The following is a 22,978-nucleotide window of genomic DNA, read 5'->3' on the forward strand; positions in this document are numbered from 1 at the left end:
GACAATACTTTAACTTTTCAGATAAATCTGTTGCGGTACAGGTCAGCTGAGAGGTTTTTCCATACAACGCCAGCTCTTAAACACAAATGATTGGATCGGAGGAGCATATCTAACTATCACATAACCTCATCTGAGTAGTTCTCACTGCTGATACGTGAATTCCTAGCACACGGTTGTTTAAGTTTAATTCATACTTCCTAGTATATTTTTACTTCCACCTACAGGAAAGATTTTCGTGACCAAGTTGTTAGTAAGCATTGGGAAAAACCATAATATTCTTAATCAGAGGGTGGCGCCCAAACACACCACAGCTCATACCCCCAAACTCATACTCCCTCATCATGGAAACCACACGAAGAAGTTCATATGATGCAGCTAGGTAAGCTCAGTGTGAACAAATTTATGGTTGAGCGTTGGAGACGGAGGGCTGCGTCTTTAATAGCAGATTTATATGAAAAACCGAGAGCGAGAGCGGCAGATATACCAGTGGCTTGTAGCCCGGTGCGGCTTATATATGTACGTTTTCCAGTTTTAAAAAAAAAAACGTTGTGTGTGCGGTTTATAGTGAGGTGCGCTCTATAGTCGGGAAAATACGACAATACTTGTGAGTAAGCTTGGCCTAGTTTCCAGAGTCAAAGCAAGAATTTTCCATCATTCTATGAAGTATTTTGTGTGTATATGGAGGATGCTGTGAAACAGAGTTGGCCCTCCGTCAACTGTTACCACACTCCAATATTTTACCTGCAATAGGAACAACTTTTGCTTTTAAGTCACAGATAAACAGATTCAAATCAAGTTCCATCCATCCACTGTCTATACCTGTTTATCCTGACAGGGTCGCGGGGTCATTGGGCGAGAGGTGGGGTATAACCTGGACAGGTCGCCAATCCATCGCAGTTAGATCAAATGATTTATTTTAATTCTAAGGTGATACTTTTTCTAGTGTATGTTTTGTTTTCACGTTAGCCTAAAAGATCCATCCCCCGTGGGGAGAAACAACAGTCTCTAGAGTCACTTTTTAAGTGTGATGAAGCATGAGTCACCGCCAGCAGGCATTCTAAAAACAGAGATCATAAACAAATCTGCTCCTGTAGCTATAACAACAAAAGCTTTAGTGTGTGCGTTCTTGTGACGCGCTTCTTGTGTTTAGACGAGTTATTGACATCAAAACGTGGCAAAATCCAGCTATATATAATTTGTTCTGGCAAAAATATCATAAAAGGCAGTTTTGAATAGTTGCATTTGTGTCCTCGGTTAAAGTGATTGCAGCTGTTAAATTGTGGGGTTCTATGTTTTTGCTGCCATCATGCTCAATTGTTGATTGGTTCTGTCCGGTTCCACGGATGACAAGTTTGGTTTATGGGTTAAAATCCCCCCCAACGTTCCCAGTTTAATAGATAAAAACAATTATGTTCTGCTTGTTTTGAAATCAGATGAGCTCTGTTGGCCGACTTATGAGCCAGGAATAATAAACAGAGGGAATAAATATTTTTATTGGCCCCTGACAGCTCAGCGGAGGATTAATATGCAAATGCTGCTTTATCAGGAAAATACATAATTGTGTCAGTCGGGTCCTTCAAAATCAAAAATGTATTTTAAAATTTGTTCTCTTTCTGACTCCATATGATGTGGAGGCTGTATTTTGTCATTTTCCTAAATATACAACTCTATATTATAATACTTTGGAAATATTTAGGAAAATTGCTGTTTGTAAATAGGTGGGTCATTTTATGGGGCGAAACAAGACTTGTGTAATGGATTTCACTTGTCCAAGAAAAACAAATCAATTATTGACAAGACCAAGTGAGTTTAAAACTGACGAGACCTTAATTTTACTCTTCCATGTATTTTTTCCCCACACAATACATGTTTAACATGTGTAGAAAAGAACGATGAAGATCAATTAACACAGTTGAGAATTAGCGTAAAGAAGGATTGGGAAAAATCTGTTGACAGGACATTATTAGTCAGGCAATCCACATTTGTGGCTCACAAAAATGGAAAATGTTAAAGTCAGAATCAGTCTAACAGTTTGCCACCAGCAACATGAGGGGACCCAGTAGATGTGAGAAAAACCTTTTCCTAGTCAAGAGAAACAAAAATGTAACTTTCACCTACACTCACATCAATCTGAAACTACACCTACATCCAGCTAATAATTTGTGGGGAAAACTTTAATATTGCCCAACTAATATATTCGTTTTTGCATACTAATATTGCAACACATTTTCCAAGTTCTGGTGCCTTTGGAGAGAACGAGAAGGTTATACATTGGAGAGATCTCAGTTTGGGTGACATACAGCTGAGGACAGCTGGTGAGGCCAGATGAAACCCCACAGAGGGGGGATAATACTGTTGAAGCTACACTGTTAAAAGGGTCCGATTGCACGGCTTTGCAGTCATATAGATGTGAAATGTGTGTGTGTGAATGTGTGCATGTGGTCGTGGCTGAGCTTTAAGGGTAAAAGCTTCGTGCTGATGCTCAACCACAGCTGCCCTGTCACTATTACAAATGACATCATTCCTCAAAACTACTAAAAACTCGCTCGCGGCCAGACGCTCGGTTTGCAGAAGCCGAGTGTGGACAGGTCAGTCAATCAGCTCTGGCTAACACCTAATTCACCCGCAAGGTCAACTCTAATCGAATAACTCACATCAGCAAATGCCAGGAGAACTAGCTACTACAAATAAGTAGAACCTTTGTGACACATACTACCCGATCACTCACCAAGACCACAAAATTATCCAGCAGTCGTGATGGATTGAGCCGCTGTAATGTGGTGGAGTCTAGGTGCTCATTTAACACAACGTGCTAACAGACAGACTACTCTACACCTGTCTCTTTCCAAAGCGTCTGGGACTGCTCCATTATCCCACTTGCCGCCAGAGATCCATCACCTGCCCCTCTTTAAGACACACTTCCTGCGTTGAGTCCATTACGCTGTGTACACAGTCGTGATTTAGGAAATAACAGTCCGCCCCGATGGCTTGATCTTCCACACACACATAGGGGCGCATACCTGCTCAGTGCCAAGTCAAACATTAGCCCAGCATCGTCACACTGCTGTGTAACAAAGTAGGTCCTGACACAATCTGTTACCAGCGTGCAGAAATACGCGCCACCACAGAGCTCCGTACAACTGCCATTTACTCTTTAATTCATATTTATACCCTCTCCTTCCGCAGCGAAACACTGAAAACTATCTGTGTCCTTCAAATTATGCTACAAATTTCCTTCCAAAGTGGGAGGGAGATCGGCACCATTGAGGTGCAGTGATTATAGCCCTGGGAGCAGTAATGTAAGCCACCGAGGAACTGTGGGAACGCCAGTAAATGGAAGATACACGATAAAGATGCTGTAAAGAAGGAATTCACGAGGCAACATTTCGTCTTTCCAAAGCATGCCGACCAAGACTATTTATAGAAGCCCACCAGCTGCTAGCATCACACACGTATGGCGAGGATGGGTTGGACACTGGAAAGGGTGCGACGGGGGACATATGCCAGGATAAACAGAGTCCTGTGCGCTTTAAAATGCCGTCATTACATACACACCAATGCCGTGCAGCAACAATTGCGGGAACAGGATGGTAGTAAAAAAATGTTGAGAGCAAACTCTAGCTTGAGTTCATTTCATACGCACATCTTCTTATCTTAGCTGACCAAAACTTGGATTGCTCTTCCCTTGCAATTATTGGCAGTCGGTATTTTCCACCAAACCAGTTTCAGTACCAAACCTAGCAACAATTTACAATGGCAAAACATAACATGTTTACACAAAATCCTTGTGCAGTACTACCACAAAGTGGATCATCTCTGTTCAACTCAACACACTTTGGGTGGTTTTCCATTAGAATTGAGTAACAGCCCTAGAGGGTGAAGTCATCATATAGTTGGGTGGCCCCAGAGTCCGAAAAGTAGCACAACATAATCTGTATGCGACACAGACATGACATAACGAAACAAAGGAACAACATGGAAGCTATGTCGAACATTTTGCTCCATCTTTGGTTTCTTGTCAGTCTCTGTCGCCGCTGTTAGTTTTTAAAATTGGCAGGTCAGATTGTAAGAGAGCCGTTCTTGTGAAGTAACCAGTGACTCCACTTCCTAGACAGTCAATAGTCTTCTGACGTTTTCAGCCCAACTTTGAAACCCCAGTGAAGTGGTTCTAAAAAAAACCCAAAAGGGACTGGCATCACTTAACTGATACTGGTGGACAGTGGTATAACCGTGCATAGTGGAGTCGGGCGGCATAGAGAAGGTGTTGGACAGAGCTGCTTTGTGAACAACTTCAGCCAGATCTTGGTGCACAGTCTAGTACGAAGAATTTGGTTTTAACTTGGCACTAAATGTTTATTCTGACCATCAGACCATCTACCTGAACTTTTATTTACCATTGCAGAGACACACCAAGATCTTGGATGGTGACCTGACCGGTCACTAGCTACCAAACATCAGTTGGGCTTTATATGCTCAGGTAGCGCACCAAACTAAGCATTCTCAGATCATCTCGACAACAACACTCTTCAGTGTGGATGCCTTTACTGTATGGAGAAAACTCAAATGTATATTTTGTCAGAATTAGTGAGGTGTTCAAGTCAAAGGAAGCTACACAGTTAGCATGACGATGCCTCTACTACACCTGATATAAAATAGCTTATGACTCTCATCATGTCATCAAGGGGAAAAGTAAATGTGCTTTGAACACTTTTTACATATCAAAGTAAAGATATATAAAGTAAAGAGAGAAGTCAAAGCTTCAAACAAAATCGTACAAAATCTTGAGAAAACGTTTTGGAAAAACCTGGACTAATCTCTCTGAAATGTGGTGGGACACAGAAATTCAGAAAACATTTACTGTTTTAGTGGTGTACTGATGTGGCTTCAAACTGGTTTTACAAGTGTAGAAAACAAAGTCAGGTCTTTGCTGTATTTGTTATGAACTAGCCTTGGCTTAGGCCATTTAGGAGTCTCCACTGTAACTGGTGAGGAAAACAGAAGTGATCAGAGCAATGTAAGACAAATCACACCAGTGACACATTTGTGTCTATGTGTAAGGACAAATGACCAGGCACTGAGGAACACACATGCAGACACACACACAGAAAGAAAAAAGCTGCTAAATGTGTCTATCAAGTGTCAGTGTGACTCTCTAAACACATAGATCTGGCTTTACCGCAAAACCACACACGGGTTCTGCACATGGCTCCAGCTCGTCATGTCCAACAGGGTGTCGACACACGCTGTTGCCAGCTGTCACCGTCCCTGACAAGCACACAGGGATTTCAGAAACCCACAAGTATGTAAATAAAAAAAAAAACCACAATGAGAGTGCGTGCTCATTGAAGGAGGGTGGATAGAATTGTCAAATAGTCACACAAACGTCACAATCAGTCCAACAGAAAGCGATGGTTAGAGTTGGGTTTATGTTACAGGACATTTTGAGGAGGCTGTGCGGATAACCATAGGGGTGCAGCCATTTTCTACTCTGGTGGCCGAGCCCCTCCCCTCCCCAACTCCTTGGTGTAAAAGCTAACAGGGGTGTTTAGTCAGCTAGTTAGTGGCAGGGTTAATAAAACAACAGAGGACAAACAGCACATTTGTAATCCTGACAGTTGCTGCAGAGAAGCAACAAGACCACCACAAATTCCCCAATCAGCACTAAGAGTACTGACACCTTAAAGAGTGGCATTAACCGTGGCGGCCTAATAGAAAGCAGCAGGAGGGATGGCTATTTTTATTTATTTATTTATTTTTTCTGCCCGGCAACACTTTTAAAGCATTGTTAAATATTTTACAGTAAAGCATCCAATACAAAGTGAGCTCAGGTGCTTTAAAATTCCCAGTGAGCGCTCCAGGAAACCCTCCCTCTATTCAACGCCCCCTCATCCTTCCTCTTTAGAAAAAATAGCTTTTAAATATGTGACACAAGACAAAGTCTGAAACCTGAGTTCCTTTCAGCCAGTGGCAGAGAAGAATTTAATCTGGAAGCTCTGGACAGACCTGGACATGTTCAGGACAAAGAAACACCAGGGATTCAACTCTTTAGACTCTGTAAGATGGGAGAATTTCCTTTTGCTGTTTAATAATTGCCAAAAAAAAATTTAAAAAAACACAACACCCTCTGCAATTATTAGCACTGTTGATAAAGATTGACATAGATTTAGGTTTAAAATAAATTGTGAAACCCCAAGATGCCACTGTCTACCTGATACATAAACATTTCAGGTTTATATATCTGGAAAACAGGAAGTCATCCATCACTGATTAAATTAAAAACAAGCCAAACAGATATAAAACGTAAAAAGAATTTCATTCATATTTAACTTTTGTTTTCCAGGAGGAAATAAAATCTTGTTTCTACATTTTGCTACTTTGTACCATCGCTACTCTATGGTGGATACTAACTTTCAACTGTCTCCACCAGATGCCATAAATCTCTTTTTGTTACTCCTCTCATCTTTTTATTTCTTTGTAACCATGTGCTGTTTGAACATTTTCATTTTTAGCAAAGAAAATTGTTTCAGTAGGTAGCATTTTCTCTATTGTTTGGCTCTGACAAAATGTCCACTCGTATCTCATTTTTTCTTCTCCTGTGAATGCCAACCAGCGCCATCATCAGATCGTGTATCAGCAGGCGGCAGACGCACCGACAGACATCCTGTTTGGCCGAATGCAGAGGGAAATCGACAGGAAAAGACAAAAAGAGAGAAAGTGAGACAGCAACTCAATCAAAGTATCATTAATCAAAAGACGTACGGCCAGTTTTGGAAAATACTAAAAGGCAGGAAATGGAACGGGAGGGAGATCTGTCTCTGTAAAACTTGAGGGTTAAAATGGAAACGATAACAAAATGCACAGGAAAATAAAACTTTAGGTAGTTGAGAAGTGGTATCTAGAAATTCACAAAATGTTGTGATTTTCATTTTTTAAATAGGAATAAAAAGCAAGTGCTATAGGTAAGAAAAAGCATCATATCCCTACCTACGGTGTTATACTTTTAAGGTAGCAGCTTCCACTTTTTCAGAGTACTTTTTAATGTCTCTGTAAGTTAGATACGTAGACTAAAACCACTCAATCAATTTAGTCTACGTATTGACACCAGTACGTAGACTAAATTATGTACAATGATACCTCTGAATCAGATAAGTTCCAGGAAATAGATACTGTCTATTATTTCCTGCCAATATGTTATTAATGCCGACAGGAAGTAATAAAAGTAAAAAAGTTCTCCTGGTTTTAGCCTAAAGCTAACAGGGTTTGCTAATTATTTTCCTCTCGTTACATAAACATAATGTTACGTAATGGAAAAGAAATGTATAAAAAGTATGTTTGCATGCGTTTCAATCAGTGCCCCTTTTCTAATCAAATCCCACTTCCCAGTTTTATACTCAAGTGAAAGTTGACCAATTCAAAATCAATAAATTTCACATGAGTAAAAGCAACAAATAAAAAGTGAAAACTGTGCTAATTTCCAACTGCCACTATGAGAACATGGCAAGATCTGGGAAGAGCCAGTTAAACTAGATTCTAGTCTGTTGTGTCGCGTAGACCACGCCTTTAATCAAATTAAAGCTATATTATGTTTTATTAACTATCACCAGTTCCCTAGCAACCTTCGCGCCACAATTAATTATCAGATAATTAAGCTAATTATATGAAAAACTGCTACATTTTAATCATATCTTCAGTCACCTTGATGTCGTGACGGAACATCTTTTGGCTGTTCGTTAGCAAAATGACAACGTTCCGCTCAACAAGCACTTGAAAACAAAACTACTGAAACTGACCTTGGGCTAATAATCCCTCTGAATCAGATAAGTTCCAGGAAAGAAAATTCCCCCTTAAAATGACTGCTTCATATTTGTCATTAATATGAGTCACTTGTTAGGCTGTAATCATTACTCCTCAGAGACTCCCAACACAAACATGAGCTAACCGAGTGTAGATAATTAAACCACAGGAATGTTGGAGGCAGCAGGTGAACAGACGCAGAAACGGACAATGTATTACTTCAAAGACAGGAAGCTGCGAGACCAGGCTCCTACTGTACTTCACTCCAATGCATTAAAAACAACTTTTTGACATCAAAAGACCAAAATCTCATCAATCTGTCCACACCTGCACAAGTACAGTCACATCTGAAGGCTGCTCTGTTCTTCAGCACCAAGCAAACCCTCAACAGGCAAGACAAGAGAACAGATATATATGTATATGCGTGTGTGTGTGTGTGTGTGTGAATGTGTATCTGGAAGCATTTAGTGAAAGCTCCCTCTCATCTCTCTCCACAAGCTGTCGGTCATATATTTTCGCAGGTATGCCTCTCTCTCTGACGGATCAAAGTGTTTAGGAAAGAGAGCAAGCTTTGAACGCTCATTCAGACACTTGGAAAGAAACCTAAAAGACACGCTGACCAGCGGGAAGTCAGATGGTGGTGAAATCTTAGAAATGGGACCAAAGCCCCAGACAGACGGACAGAGGAAGGCAGCAAAGTATACGGAGTAGGCAAATGGCAATGAATAAGAGTGAGAAACTTGCCGAGATTTCTTTAAACTTGGTGTGAGACAAAAAGGCAAACCGTCAGACGTTCCAAAATATAGCAACAGTCTAAGGAAACAGGATAGAAATACTCGACATGGTTGAAAAAGGCAATAATGGAAGACTTTGATAATTGCAATTGTTACTGGGTGATTTCTCTACAACACCTGCAGGCTGTCAGAATGAGCCTAATGGGTCTTTCCCCCCTGCCAACCCCTATTTCTTCCTCCACTCTCTGCAGTAATCGCAGCAGTAGGATTAGCCCTTTCTTTTCCACGTTCCTTATAAGCTTTCATAAATTAAAAACTCAAAACAGGCTGCACAATGGACCCCTTTCTCTTCTGGACTCAGCCGGGGAGCGGGTAAGGCCCAGGAGTTGGGTTAGAGGATAGCAGGCCGGCTGTCAGGAGGATAACATCCGAACCACAGCCGGAGAACAGGTGGTAACACACCGAGACAAGCTGCCTGAACCAGAATCAGTCGCTCAATCAGTTCAGAGGAGAGAAAACAGGTGGACTGACAGGCTTACGGATGATGAGTCAAGCAGGAGCAAAGGACTAAGACTCCGGGTTTAAAAAGCAGAAAATCTCCAGCTCATACATGTCATGCTGTAGAACAGCTTTGAGTCAAAATTCAGCAGCCTATAGTTGTTTTTTTTTAAACAAGCAACCCTCATTTGACCTAATCTAATCTAATCTAATCAGCTGATTTCTTAAAGGTGACAGCACTTTTTTTTCCTCTAGGTTTTCAAGGGTTATCACGATACAAGTAGCGTTGTCCAGAATAAGCTCCAGGCTACCATCTCCTATCTACAACTGGTTTTGGATCTGTTTCAATTGTTCTCCAATTTGCTGATACAGGGCTGCGTTGTCGTCTTTGTGTACAACTTCCTTACACTCTTTGTAGCAAAGCATAGAGTGTGCCAGAAATGTGCAAACAAGCGTTACAGAAATGATCAGTTTGACATCTGCTTGGAATCACTGTCTGGTTTGAGAACCAAACTGTGTACAACTTTCAATCACTTGACAAAAAAAAAAAAAGTCCATGTCAGAAAAAAGCAAGAACCCTTGTGAAGATGTTCAGGAACATCTCAGCAACCACTAGACTACAACAAACTGGAATAACTAGTGTCACTGTCCCCAACGAGGCCAGTTAAGGCAAACTTAAAGGTTACCACCACGAAATAAGGGCCTACTTCAAGGTCAACATCCCTAGGTTTGACTGCAATGTGCAGCAGCCTTCATGAACAAGAAAAAAGTTTTATATTCAGATGATCATGAGCATTTTGGGCACAATGATAAGAAACGTGGGTAGGCTTTCGAACCTTAGTACTCTGAAAGACTTCTTCTTACAAGATGAAGAGTAGGTGGGTTGCATTTGTTTGCAAAACTGATGCCAGTTACAAACATTTGTAGGTGCACAAGTAAGCATCATAATTTGGAAATAATAGCGAGTGAGACCAACGGGCAGGTGCAGGGAGGGCCCTAGTGCCCAGTTCAAGGTGTCAACTGTAAACCTCGCTTAATGGGTCTTTAATATCACTATTACTGATGTATTTTAAAAATCCCTAATTAAAATAAACAAACAACACTTAGCCTGGTGGCCAGTCAGGCTTATAATACACTGGGGGAAACTCTGATAACATTTTTTACCCTGACAAACAACATTGGCTCATTACAAGAACGAGCCAATAGCTTGTCAACTTCTTCAAACATGGCCTCCAAGCTTACACAGTGGCCCTCATGGTTATAGTTGTACCAGTGAGTGAGTCTCAGTTGTATTCAAAAAAACAACATATTCAAAAAAAAAAACAACTGTATACCATGGTCCCACATCATGTAGACTAGCCTCTTTATTGGTCAGCTAAACAAATGAGTTGCATTTTGACATGACTCAAGGAGTTCTGATGCCTGTATCATCGCTGCATCAACTTCTTCCCTCCCCAGCCCTTAGCTTAAAACACAACAGACTTTCAAACAGTCTTCTACCTCCGCCCTTAGTGGACGTACTTAAGCAGAGCGCTGAGGGACACCGAGTGCCAAGCCAGGAACCGGCCCAGCTTGAATATCTATGTCCCATTTAGGATCCCTGGGAGAGAGTGGTGAGAAGAATAGGAGCACTGTTTGTGATCAGACAATACTAAACCAAACCCTGGACGAGGAGACCAGACCAGACAGCGAGAAATGGCAGCAGTCAACGCCTGGCTTATTTTAGTGCCTGAAGGCTGACTGGTAAAGCTACAGCCAAAAAGAAGAGTTGAATTTTGGAAACGCAAGGGAGACTTTGATCAATTCTGTTGCTAACATTGACACTTGGATGGCATCAGCTGAGTGGGTGTAAACTAGATTAGGGTTTTGATGAAAACCTAGAGGCAACACGCTGTGGTGCTGAAGGAGTTTAAGAAGAAAATGTGGAGAATGGGGAAAAAAGGAAGCGCAAGAGAGAGGGAGTGTGAGAAAAACAAATTAAGTCTGTTTAAAACACTCATGGAAACACTCTGTCTTCTAAAGTAATCAGGCATCATGCGATGTTTGCCTTGCCTGCCTCATGCAAACTCAATTATAACATTTCAGAGTGTAGCAGCAACAACAGAGTTAGAGAGCAGCATAAGAGATAGAGAGACACATTAAGCTCTTTTAGTGCAGAACCCAGCGATCTCAGTTTGAACCGTGTCTTGAAGCGTCCCTTTCTCACGTCTGTCTGCCTTTCCCGTAAGCCAACTAATAAAATTAAAGCCTCCGCATACCCTTATTAACAGTTCAAAGTTCACAGCTTCCAGGTGTCATCTGGCTCTGTTTTCACAAAATAATACCGCGCCAGAAGAGGGGGAAAAAAAAGGGCTCTCTGCCGTACAGGCAGACGATAGTAGAGCTACTCAAAGTATCAGTGAATTGCTTCTCTGGTCTTGCATTTCGCAACACGAGTCACTATTTTTGCAAAATAATTTAGTGTATTTCAGAGTCCAAGAGGTAAATTGAAGTAGTTTTTTTGTACAGATGAATTAAAATGACCAAAAAAGCTGAATGAGAGACCACCGCGTCGCATTTCACCCACAAGTCCCGACCTGCAAACAGCAAATTACCACCAGTTCTCGACATCATGTAAAACCTATAATGATCATCATTATGGCTTGTCAAGAGCTGGAAGATGAGAAGAAGAAAACTATGTGTGCCGTGGTCAAAAGTTCGTGTTGTTACAAATTTCGCCCTCTGTGAATATCTTCAATATGTCTTTTTTTTTGCCACATCCTAAAAAAACAACCGGCATAAATGCAATCCAAGTCACGGAATCACGCCTATAAAAGTAATAGCACAACAGGTACAGTTAATTCAGCAATTTTTAGAGGAAAAACCGAAGCCAAAAGCAGCTGCTGGTGTCTGGTGAATCATGGTGGTAGAATCATGTAGGGAGGATACTTTTCGTCAGAATGAACAAGGAAGCCTTGAGGGAAAATAAATGGAGCAAAAGAAAAGATTCCTACTATTTAAAGGTTCAAAACTTTACCAGACTGAACTTTCCAGAAGATTTAGAGACTATTTCTTCTTTTTAAAGTATGAAATACCAAAGGTTGCTAGACATCTATAGCAGAAAGTTTTATGACGAGTCAGGCTTAAAAGCAGGGGTGGGAGTTAGGACCCCAAGAAAGAAGGACACAAGGAGGGAAAAGGCAGGAGGACAGAGAAATGAATTTTAGAACACATGGATGGAAGAGACCAAGGAGATAAAGAAGTAAGGGCACAAGGAAAAAAAGAGGAAAGATACAGGATAGAAGAATGGAAGGAAAATGACTTTTCGACAGGGGGTTAGGCAATAAATATTGTCCCATCCTAAAAAAGCAACTGGAATAGTTTAGAGCAAAACACTTGAATGCGTTTGAGCGATCCATTCAAAGTCCACACCTTAATCAAGTCGAAAAACAAATGGCAAGACCTGAAAATTAAAATTCACAGAAATGTTCCACCCAATCTGACTGATCTTAAAAATGCTGCATAATACAGCTCAAGATTGCTACGTTAATCAAAAAATGTTCTATATTAAAAAAAACTGTCAGACATTTTCCTTTAACTTTGCATCGGTTGATCGCATAACACTGAAATGAAATGCAATCATGTATTTATTTTTTGGTTACAACCCAACTAAGCATGAAAAAAACTCGAGGAGTGAATACTTTTGCAAGGCACTGAATCGGCGTCTTCGTGTGGTGCGGCAGACAGGTAGCAGAATTAGCTCGCTCTCAAGTCCTTATTTAACCAATTGCAGAGGTGAAGAGTCAAAAAGGCCTTTCTCCATTTTGTACAGAGGAATCACTCAACTTTAACCAAGAATGCACGCACACACACACACACCCGCATTCTTCCGCTGACAGCCGGCCGTGCTCTCCACTCTGGATATCCCTAACAGGACACAAGCACTAACATATTACTGCAACCACACAAACGAACCCACTTCTAACACTAATTTGCACTTAAAACACAGACCCCTTCTTACATGCCGGTATGTGCACAATGCTTCTCTTTTTCCCTTTGCTATCAAACCATCGATCCCATTTGATAAGCTAACTGGACAAATAGTTGCTTTAGAGGAGGGGGGAGTGCACAGCGATCAAAAGAATCCTCACAGGTTGATCCACACCGCTCTCTTAAGAGCTACCCAGCCATGAATGGCCTAATCGGGCCCAAGTATCCATTACACCGATACCAGATCTTTCTCCAGGCCTCCGTCGCTGGTCGCCGACTTCTCGTGCGCCTCCGCTCTGTTTCTGCATTCTAGTGCTTACAACGTAATTCGGGTAAGCTTCATTCCCGCGGCTATAGCATGTTAAGCCTCACCCAAACAAAATCAAACCAAGAAAGAAAGTTTAATTCTTCACTCAGAATTAGGAAAATGTAAAGAAATATATATTTCTCTGTAGAAGTTTCACTTTGTAAACACCTCACTTTCCTATTCTTCTGTTGCTGCTTCATACCAACTCTGCTTTCCTCAGCCTGTTCCCCTCAAAGGAGGTGTCGGGTTACACTTATTGTTGGTGGTTACTGATAAATAGGGTGCCTAGTTACCATCTGACGCACGATTGGCTCCTTTTGACAAAGCAGAGACGAAATAAAAGCGAGGAAGGGAGAATCGGGGGGGAGGGATAACTAGGTTGGAGGGGGGAGGTCGCCCAGGGAAACCATGAGGCTTGTGTCAATTTAGGGCAAATCTTTCAGGGATTGGTGTTTGCATCTCTGTGTGTGTTAGCACGTTTTAGCAGGGCTCCAAAGGACAAAGCTCGGGAGACTCGGTCCAGTCACACACACCCAGACGCGGTATGAGACGGGGCACCCATCGACATCTGCTCAGCGCCTGCTGTGTTGCCCCAACCTGCTACCACCCCTGCTGAGCTTTTCAGTGGCCCTCTGCCAGGGTCCGCCCACTCCCAAAGACACAGCTTGTCCAACCAGATGATGTCACCAACAAGTCTGCCACTAGAACGGCCTCCTCTAATAGAAATCTGCGCACAGAACCATCTTCTTAATAGGGGGTCACATTCTTGGAGCCGATTCCACGCCAGGGACAAGGTCTTGTTTTCCGTTTGCAAAGATGTCTTAACATAATCCTCACTACAATGTAAGGGAGTTTAAGTTTTCAGGTATATCTTGTCAAAGTTATGTTAAAAAAATAAAAAATAAAAAAAAGCTCCAACTTTTTCCAAAAATTTGTGGAGTCTTGGTATGATGAATAAATCTTTTATCGGGAGTGCGTAGAGATACATCCGGGGCAATTAGCCAATTGCTAATTGGCTAATTAGCAATTGCTAATTGAGATGAGACGAAACATGCTTTTGGTTTTTTGAGACCACATGGCATTTTTAGGAAAAGTAGAATCAAAGTTCCCTAAATCCCAAACTGTGTTCTTTGGCACTGTTAATTCGACTGGTTCATATTCACATTCTTATAGACCACGAGGTTTTACGTGAATTAGGCAAAACCTAAGTTCAGAATGTAGAAGCGGCTAACTGCTTTCGTACTCACTGCTAAAAGCAGTACCAATCAATAACAACATATTTCTTCTTTTGTCTTTCCATTTGGACAGCCCTGTTTTCTCCATTCCAGGGGGAATCAGTCATGCCCTCTCTTTTTCTGGTTAACCACATCCCCTGCAATTGGCACGTCTGCTTTTAACAAGTGCTGAAAGAATAACTCCCTTTCCACCACTGACAACCAATGAAGACAAGCAAAAGCAAATCAAACACAAACGTATAAAGTGACTTTTTTTTTTTTTCTCCAAAGCCAACCGCTGTAAATTGTTGGTTTTCATTCCCAATTAGCCACAGCAAAGCTCCTTCGCCTGCTTCACCTTCTCTGATCCTGTCGAGTATTTGGAGCCTGAAGGCTTGCTTTCAGTCCCACTGTCAACTGCAGGAAGTTAACAGAAACAGTATAAATTGTTAATGCATTGGTTGGATCTGTTCGGGTGTCGAAGGAAGAGTGAAAGCTAGCAATTATATGAAGGCAGCATTGCAAATTGTGAGCCGTCATGCTGCATTTACTTAATAGCACGAGTTGGACATCAAATATATTTGACGCTTTGATGCTACGTCTGGTTTTGTAGTATTTGTATAAATGCAATATGCATTGTGGTTTTCAACTAGAGTGGCTTAATCCACCAACTTCCACAGAAAGATTTGCACATCAACAACAGCAGCTTGCTCAGTTATGGATTAAGCTAAAAGTGCTTTGGAAAAACTGCTACACAAAACAAAAGCAAGTTGAAAATCTTACTACACAAGCATCCTTGTGTGCATGTTTGATTTGTTATGTGTATACACTCCCAAATGTTTGGCTAATTGCCCCGGATAACGAACGAGATTGACATATGTAGCATATCAGCTGTTCCAAGGCTGCTGGCCAGTTGGTCTCCGAGCTCAACATTTGCTCAAACAATGAGAATCCACTCAAGCGGTAAAACGCCAACATACACTGATTCATTCAAGGATTTAATCTGATAATTGACCAGTGAGAAAACAGGCGAGATATCATCATGTTTCTTTCCAAATGTTATTATAAAGGCAGATTATAATAATGACACGGCCTAGTAAAGCCGTGTCTCTACGGTGCTAATTTTGGAAAACATGACTTGAAAGGCAGAAGTGGATTTGCTGATGTGCATTGCATCACTGTCCTTTAGCATTTCCAAAGTGTGCTTAAACTTGAAGTCACAAGTTGGACATATCTGAAATGGATCAACATTTGTGGTTCTATCAGTTATGGCAGGTAGCTTGGATCCTTGGGGAGCCAAGCAACTCGTAACCTTTCACTCAACGATCACAGTGTTTGACAGTCTTTTTCCAAAATTCTGTGTTAAGTTTCACGTCCGATGTAATTGTATGCACGAATTCCATAGTCTTCCACGTGTGTCTCGCCAATCCACAGACTATTTTCCCCAAAGGCCTCTGGAATCATTAAAATGTTATTTAGGAAATGTGAGATGGGTGTTAGCATTCTTTTTGGTTAGGAAACATAATTTGGAATTCTCACATAGACGCCGTATTTGCCGAGTCTCTTTTTTTAAACTTTTTTTTTATATAGCCGAATCACAAACACTGACCTCACCTCAGGCTGGTGAGGTCTCCATTACTTTAGATGTTGTCCTGGGTTATTTAATGACATCCTGATGTTCTCTTGGAGTTATTTTTGGCAGGTAGCCCACTCCTTAACAAGTCCATCACTGTTACATGTTTTCGCCACTTGTGGCTACTAGCTATATCTGTGATCCAGGATACTGTAGCCTTAGAAATGGCTTTATAACCCTTTGAAGATTGATAGATATCAATAGCATTGCTTCTCTTTTTTTCTCAAAATTCCTTATACAAGAAATTTGAGATAGGGCGTAGGGGGGTCTTGGAGATCTTTGCTGTGGCTAAGGAAATTGGTCCAAAAATGTGGTTAATCACAATTAATTTTCAACAGTTATATCCATTATCATTAATTCAACATAGAGACATGTTGTATTGGATGTCTTTTCCTCTTAATGTGTGAAATCATAATTGAAACACCGCTTTGTGCGTCCGTATTTGTTGCCTCAAAACACTGAAGGGTGACAATGGCAAAAAAAAAAAAAGAAAAGAAGAGGGCAAATATTTTTTTCACAGCACTTTAGCTGATGACAGTTTCATAGAGGCTTTTTGTCCTCCAAGAATTTTATGAGCTCACTGAAAGCCACTCAGCTGGCCTTCATCCTGCCCATCTCTAGCGATCCTTAAAGCGCCTGGAAACGCACGAGCGAGGACAGCAGAAGATTAGAAAACCACCAACAAAAGTGGAAAATACAACAGGAATCTCTGCCTTCAAGACCAGAACAGAGCAAGCAGATATGCAGAAAACAAACCCCCAATAAAATCTATTCACTAGACGCCATTTACGTCCCTATTGTCAGTGGGAGCAATGGGTAAATGTGGTCCGAATGGGGCTGGCAGGGGAGGAAGCCTGTCAGGGTGAAAACAGGGTTGTAACAAAGCCATACGGTTGAGTGGAGAGGAATACTTTCTTCTCACTGCCAGTTTCTTTGAAGTCACAAAGAGGCTAAAAAAGAAAAGACAGCCTCTAGCCCTACTTCTTTCCTATTCTTGGTCTGCTATTTCACCATTTCTCCTTTGATATGTTTTATTAACGATATTCTTTTCCTCTACTTGGGACCTTTCCAAAGGTATAGCTCCCGTTGCCATATCTTCCTCTCTCTGCTCACTCTTTTATGTTCATTTCTTCCTGACCCTCCTCGTCTCCTTCACAGGGTCAGGTAAATGTCACTGCATTGTGTGCTGGATGACATGGATGACAAGAATGGTGCGTGACAATGAGCTGGCCTCCAGAAAGAAAAGAGAGGGAGGGCACGGAGACATATCGGTTTCTGTCGGTTTACCTGTTTCTTTAAGAAAACTCGTAAGTGGAACTTCTTACATGCTGCATTTGAATTGTTTCAATGGGAAAAATGCCCCCCTAAAAAATAAAAAATTATATTGTGTTTGTAAATTTTGAACAATTGGTAAATTTTTAGCCCTGATGTTCTTCTTTGTTACTCAAAACGGTCTTCCTTCAAATTTTTACGTGCTGTTTAAGTCGATGCTACTGACACCTCCTGCGGGAACGGGCATTTTCGCTTTTTTTTTTTGTTTGTGATGCCAAAACAGAGAACCCGATCTAATTCTTAAAACATTTTATTGAATTATCAAATAAAATGTTTGTAAACCTCCAGTTCATATGTGAAAATGACTTATACTTATAGCTGTACGGTATGTTTTTAGTTGATTCCTCTTTTTTTTTTAAATTGCTGATCCTACTAAAAAGTAACATAAAAGTAAACCATAAAAGATTGAACTACCAAAAAAAAGAAAAAAGATTAACTTCTTTCATCTGTCCTATAAGACTCGCACACTGCTGGAAGACCAGTAATCTTGTTGGACCCAATATGATTCCTGTCACCTCAAAATGTTTTTTTTCTTTCTCCCCATCCTCTCTCCTGTCTCTAATAACTGAAGGGAATTTATTAAGGCTGGAAAGCCGTAAATTTCCGCTTCGGCTACACCTCGGGGGGACGTCTCCCAGCATCACACAGATATTTTGTCTAGCCTCAAATAGACTAATTCTAATAGTTTCATGAATTACGGTTTCAGAACCCCTCCCTCAGTCAGTGCAGAACGTAGACACCTTTGAAGAAATTAGGGTCATTGAGGGTTTTTTTTTTTTTTTTTTTTGGTTGTGCTGCGACATGTTTTGAGGATCTCAGCAGCAGAGAAGAATGAGTGGATTGCGGAGAACAGTCGACCCAAGGCTCTCCTGGTTGTTGGACGTGGATCTAAAAGCCACTGGTATAACAATAAAAAAGAATTGGAACGTAATCTTTGCCCTATTTTGAGAATGACTGCGTAAGTGTGAGTATGCAAGTTAAGCTGTTTCATCCAAAGCAAAACACACACTTAGATAAGCATGTTTGTGTGCAAGACTGCACATGCACGCATTCTGACAAGCAGCGAAATACGTACTAATTATGAGAATGTTTCTCGGTCCCGCTCGGAGGTGAAATCATTCCTGCGGTCCCGACTGGAATACCGACATTTGATACCTGGTTTGTAGAAAATGTGAACTCGAAATGAGGCACAAACAAGGGTCGTCAATCTGTTGTTGTGGACCATTTTTCAGCAGCCACACTCTCAAATCGGCTTCTACATCTAGGTGGCCTGTTACATCTTTTCCAAAGAGGAAGAAGGGTCTAATCCAACATTTGTACTGTAAATGGTTCGGTATAGTTCTCCAGCTTAATGGGTTCACTTTATTTATATAGTAATTCACAAGAAAAGTTATATCAAGGTACTGTACAAGACAAAAAGTTCAAATTCACACATGTAAATATCAGTTCAATGCCATCATATTTAAATGAGAAAAGACGTTTTGTTTTGGTTTTTTTGTTTGTTTTTGGTACACCTCCCAAGGAACTGGTTAGCATCTAGCATCTGGTAAATTTTATGAAAGCAACAAACAATTACAACATTTTACTGAGGAACAAAAAATGACAGTACCACTTTTACATGCCTTCCTATGGAATAGTTTGAAGTTTTTTGTTTTTTTTTTATGGAAATGTTTCCTCAATTTCCAGCAGGTTTTGCAGGCTGGTGCAAGACAAAGCATAGATTATGTGGTTCACAATGTGTAAATTAAAAAGTGTCGAACATTTTGAAACCTCGCTGTAATACAGCACAACACGAGACACCTCGGCTTACGCACATCCGGAGGTATGCCGGTGTGATACAAGCCCAAAGCGGCTGTCATCGCTTTCGTAATAACAGGGCATTTCCATGTTATCAGCCCTGAAGCGTTCCGTCCTCTCCTAACTAAGAAGCATGTATGGATGGGTGGCAGCTCCAGTCAGCGTGTTACACGTGGATGTGTGTGGCAAATGACGATCAGCGCAGGTGCAAACCAGCGGCGCCCCTGGAGCAAAACCGCAACCACTAACCACATCGCTCCGCTCTCGTCTTATAAAGTCTGTCTCGGAGGGCTTGATTCATGGTAGCATGTTCTCAGAATACACAGCGTGTAGGGAATGTGGCAGCTTAACCAATCATGTATTGTTTTGTATGATACTTAAAGCTACTTCCATCACCAAAAGAGTATGTTTAACCATTAATCCTAAACAGTCTCCCTTCAGCCAATATTTCCCCAGAAATAAGATGAGACATGACTTTTGTTCCACAATCTCTATCATTTAAAAATGAAAAGAAAAAGGAAAAAATAATTTCACATTACCAAATTATTCACTTTCCTTTAATACCTAGATACAAAAATCTAAGATCTTGATCCCACAACTAAAAAATTTATAATGTCTCCACAATAAAACATTTGTCACATTGAGACCTTAAATCACTAATTTTTGGACTTTTCTAGCCAAGAAGTATCTTTTAAACAAGCAGATCTCCAACTTTCATTTGTACATGGAGGCTGACAACTTTGACCTTTAATCCAATATGGCTCTCAACCAGTTCAAAATGCAGTGTTAGCTTTTAGCAATTACCGGTAACTGCTTAGTTGCAGTCCTTGATATGTGTTTTTCACTAAAGAGTGCAACCCGTGTTAGTAAATTGATATATGAATGCATAAAATGCGTTGAAACAACCAATGGCATCATTGGCACAGTTCTGACTTGCGAGAGACGTGTGTCCATGTGTCTTCCTTTCAGTATTTGCATTAATGAAAAACTAACAGAAGAACCACTGTGTTTCTGGAGAACATTTTACATATTACAGAATTTGTCCTCCTAGCTTCCGTAACAAGTGGAAGCCCTAGACTGCTAACTCTCTACTTAAATATGAGCATAAAGGCTTGGTGGTGGTTGTGTTTCAGGGCAACTGGGAGTATGTCAGATATGAGCGGCAGCTGTCCGCCCGGGATCAGCAGCAAATCTCTAAGCACTGAAATGTGGAGCTGAACAGACTCATTCCTAACATCTTTCTCATGACTGAGCTTAGAAAGTATTCTGCCTGAGCCTCTGGGTATCTCAGCTGTACATAAGTGTAGTCCATAACACACATTCAGAATCAGATGTACTGCTGAGAACCAAGATCACGGAAACAGCAACCTTCGAAAACTGAGCAAAAGGGACTGCAAACCAATAACAGCAAGAGCTTAAATCACAATCTTACCGTAGCTGCTTAAATCAGGAGCTATGATAATTCTACAACAAAAGAAGAGCTAAGAGGAAATAAATATCTTCTGAAATCAATTGACAACACATTGAAATATGTAAGAGAGTACCTAGAAAGTTTAAAAGAGAAAGTACTAATACCAACCACCAGCCTTTTGATGGTGATTTAGCTATGTTTCCATCCATCTGTTATGTGAATTTTGAACAAACCTTTAAAATGTCGCAAAAAAGGAAGAAAATAAGAAAATGCCAATTACGTGTGTTTGAATCTTAGAGCGAATCAACCAGGTAATGTGTAATTTCATCAGATATTGACATTTATTACGCCTGGCAGTAGTAAACAAGAAGCCATGACACACACTAGTGGAATCTGGTCAGTCATTGCTCCAAATTGTAAGACCCAATAATAGTACTTGAACCTGTTCTATTCAATAGCATGGCTGCTTCAAATAAAACTGTCTTGGCACTTGATAAGATGCACCTTAGAGCTCCTGATGTGTGTTCCCTTTTAAGGTTAGCCACCTTGGTAAGTCAAAGATGTAATGTAGTGATGACAAACTGTCCATGTGACCAACCGGTCCACGGATTTCAAGCAAGAACAGACCACCATCTTGACACATACTGGACAACCTTAAATGAAGTCCATCAGGACAAAACACATCACTGGATTTCAGCTATGATTAGTTATTCAGTAGCAGCGATGCTTAAAACAGAATTAAACCAAGAGGGAATCACACACCACTGATGTGTTTTATTTGGCTCTGAAGCAGTTTGAATATTCCCCCATTCACCTCATGCTGCGACTTTGTCCTTTTTACACCAGTAGACAAACTATTTTGCATACATACACAGAAACTATGGGATAGCTCTTCGTTTTGAATTATAGTTGAGTATTTTCTTGCTTAAAATACCCACGTCATCAGTATAATTGAGGTAATTGTACAGTCTTTCCTAAGAACTTTGCATTACAGCTTCTGTTTATTTTGTTTCTAATTCCTGTTTGGGACGATTGACTCTGCAGTCTAAGCAACCTTCTACTGGTCGACGGATACTAATCACTGAAATCACCGAGCCACATTTTCTTAACAGTACGATCGAGAAAATTACTTTAAAAGTTAAAAACAGGAACCAAACCAAACGTACAACGTTATTGGTATGATACGTCTTGTGGCACAAGGCTCCATTTCTTGCTCCCAAAAATAGGGTACAAAACAATCAAAAACATAAAGAGGTTTCTCATTCACACTAAGTCTTGAATTAAATGTTTTTCATGCTTCCATGCTAACCAGTGTGACTCTTAGCACATACCAACATCCTCTGTACGACTATAAAGTGCTATAGAGTGCTCTGTAGGGGCTCAGAATATGGTCAATCAGCAGTAAAAGGCAAACACACTCATGTTGCCACATCAAGCAGCGGTCTTCCCGCATACAGTGACTGATCGCAAAGGGGGGGCGTATAACGCAAATGAAGCTCAGGCTCCTGGATGTGAGAACCGGGCTCTACCAGTCTTGGCTTCAACACCTCTCTCTGTACCCGGCACACACAACGCAGCCTGCGTTTCCTCATACAAGAGACGCAAGGATGTAAATGATTACTGCTATGTGCAAATGATTTGGGGCTAACCGTTAACCAGTTTGCTGAGGTTCCGATTTAAATGACTCACCCATTAAGAAAATATGTCATAACCAATAGTCAGAAGATGAAGAAACATTAAAAAAAAACATTTGAAAGAGTTGGAAATGAATAAAGCCATGTCTGCAACAATTTAACAGATAAAAATCTGAAAAGGGAGTATGTGGATTTGTATTCCGCCCCCCCCCCCCCAGTTTATTTGTTATGGAAGCAACTGAGACCAACATTCAAATGTTGCATCGCCGCTTCAAACACATCGATAACTTTCTCTGACATGTTCCTTGGTCTTCACAACGCTGTTTGTCTACTAATGTTCTCTTAAAAAAAGAACCTAAGACCTTCACAGAACAGCTGAATTTATACTGAGATCAAACTACACTTCAATCAAGTGTCTACTGAAACTAATTAGCTTTATTTGGTTTTATAGGGTTATAAGATTATAGGTTACTGAATACAAATGACAGTAATTCATGTTGGTCAATCACATAAAAACCCACTAAAGACACATTGAAATTTTGTGGTTGTGAAAAGCTGTAAACAGGTTCAAGAAATATAAAGACCTCAGCAAGGCATTGCAAAGTAGGGACATGTTCAATCTTCATTGTGTGCAAGACAGTTCAGATGACATTGC

At 40.7% G+C, this 22,978-nt stretch overlaps 1 protein-coding gene across 6 annotated transcripts in view; it reads right to left on the bottom strand.

The window, feature by feature from the left end:
• Positions 1-22,978, bottom strand: part of celsr1a (cadherin EGF LAG seven-pass G-type receptor 1a) — an 85,870-nt gene that overhangs the window by 48,128 nt on the left and 14,764 nt on the right. The gene's annotated exons all lie outside the window — the stretch shown is intronic.

This window comes from Xiphophorus hellerii, chromosome 17 (genome assembly GCF_003331165.1).
Source record: "Xiphophorus hellerii strain 12219 chromosome 17, Xiphophorus_hellerii-4.1, whole genome shotgun sequence".
Taxonomy (NCBI): Eukaryota; Metazoa; Chordata; class Actinopteri; order Cyprinodontiformes; family Poeciliidae; genus Xiphophorus; species Xiphophorus hellerii.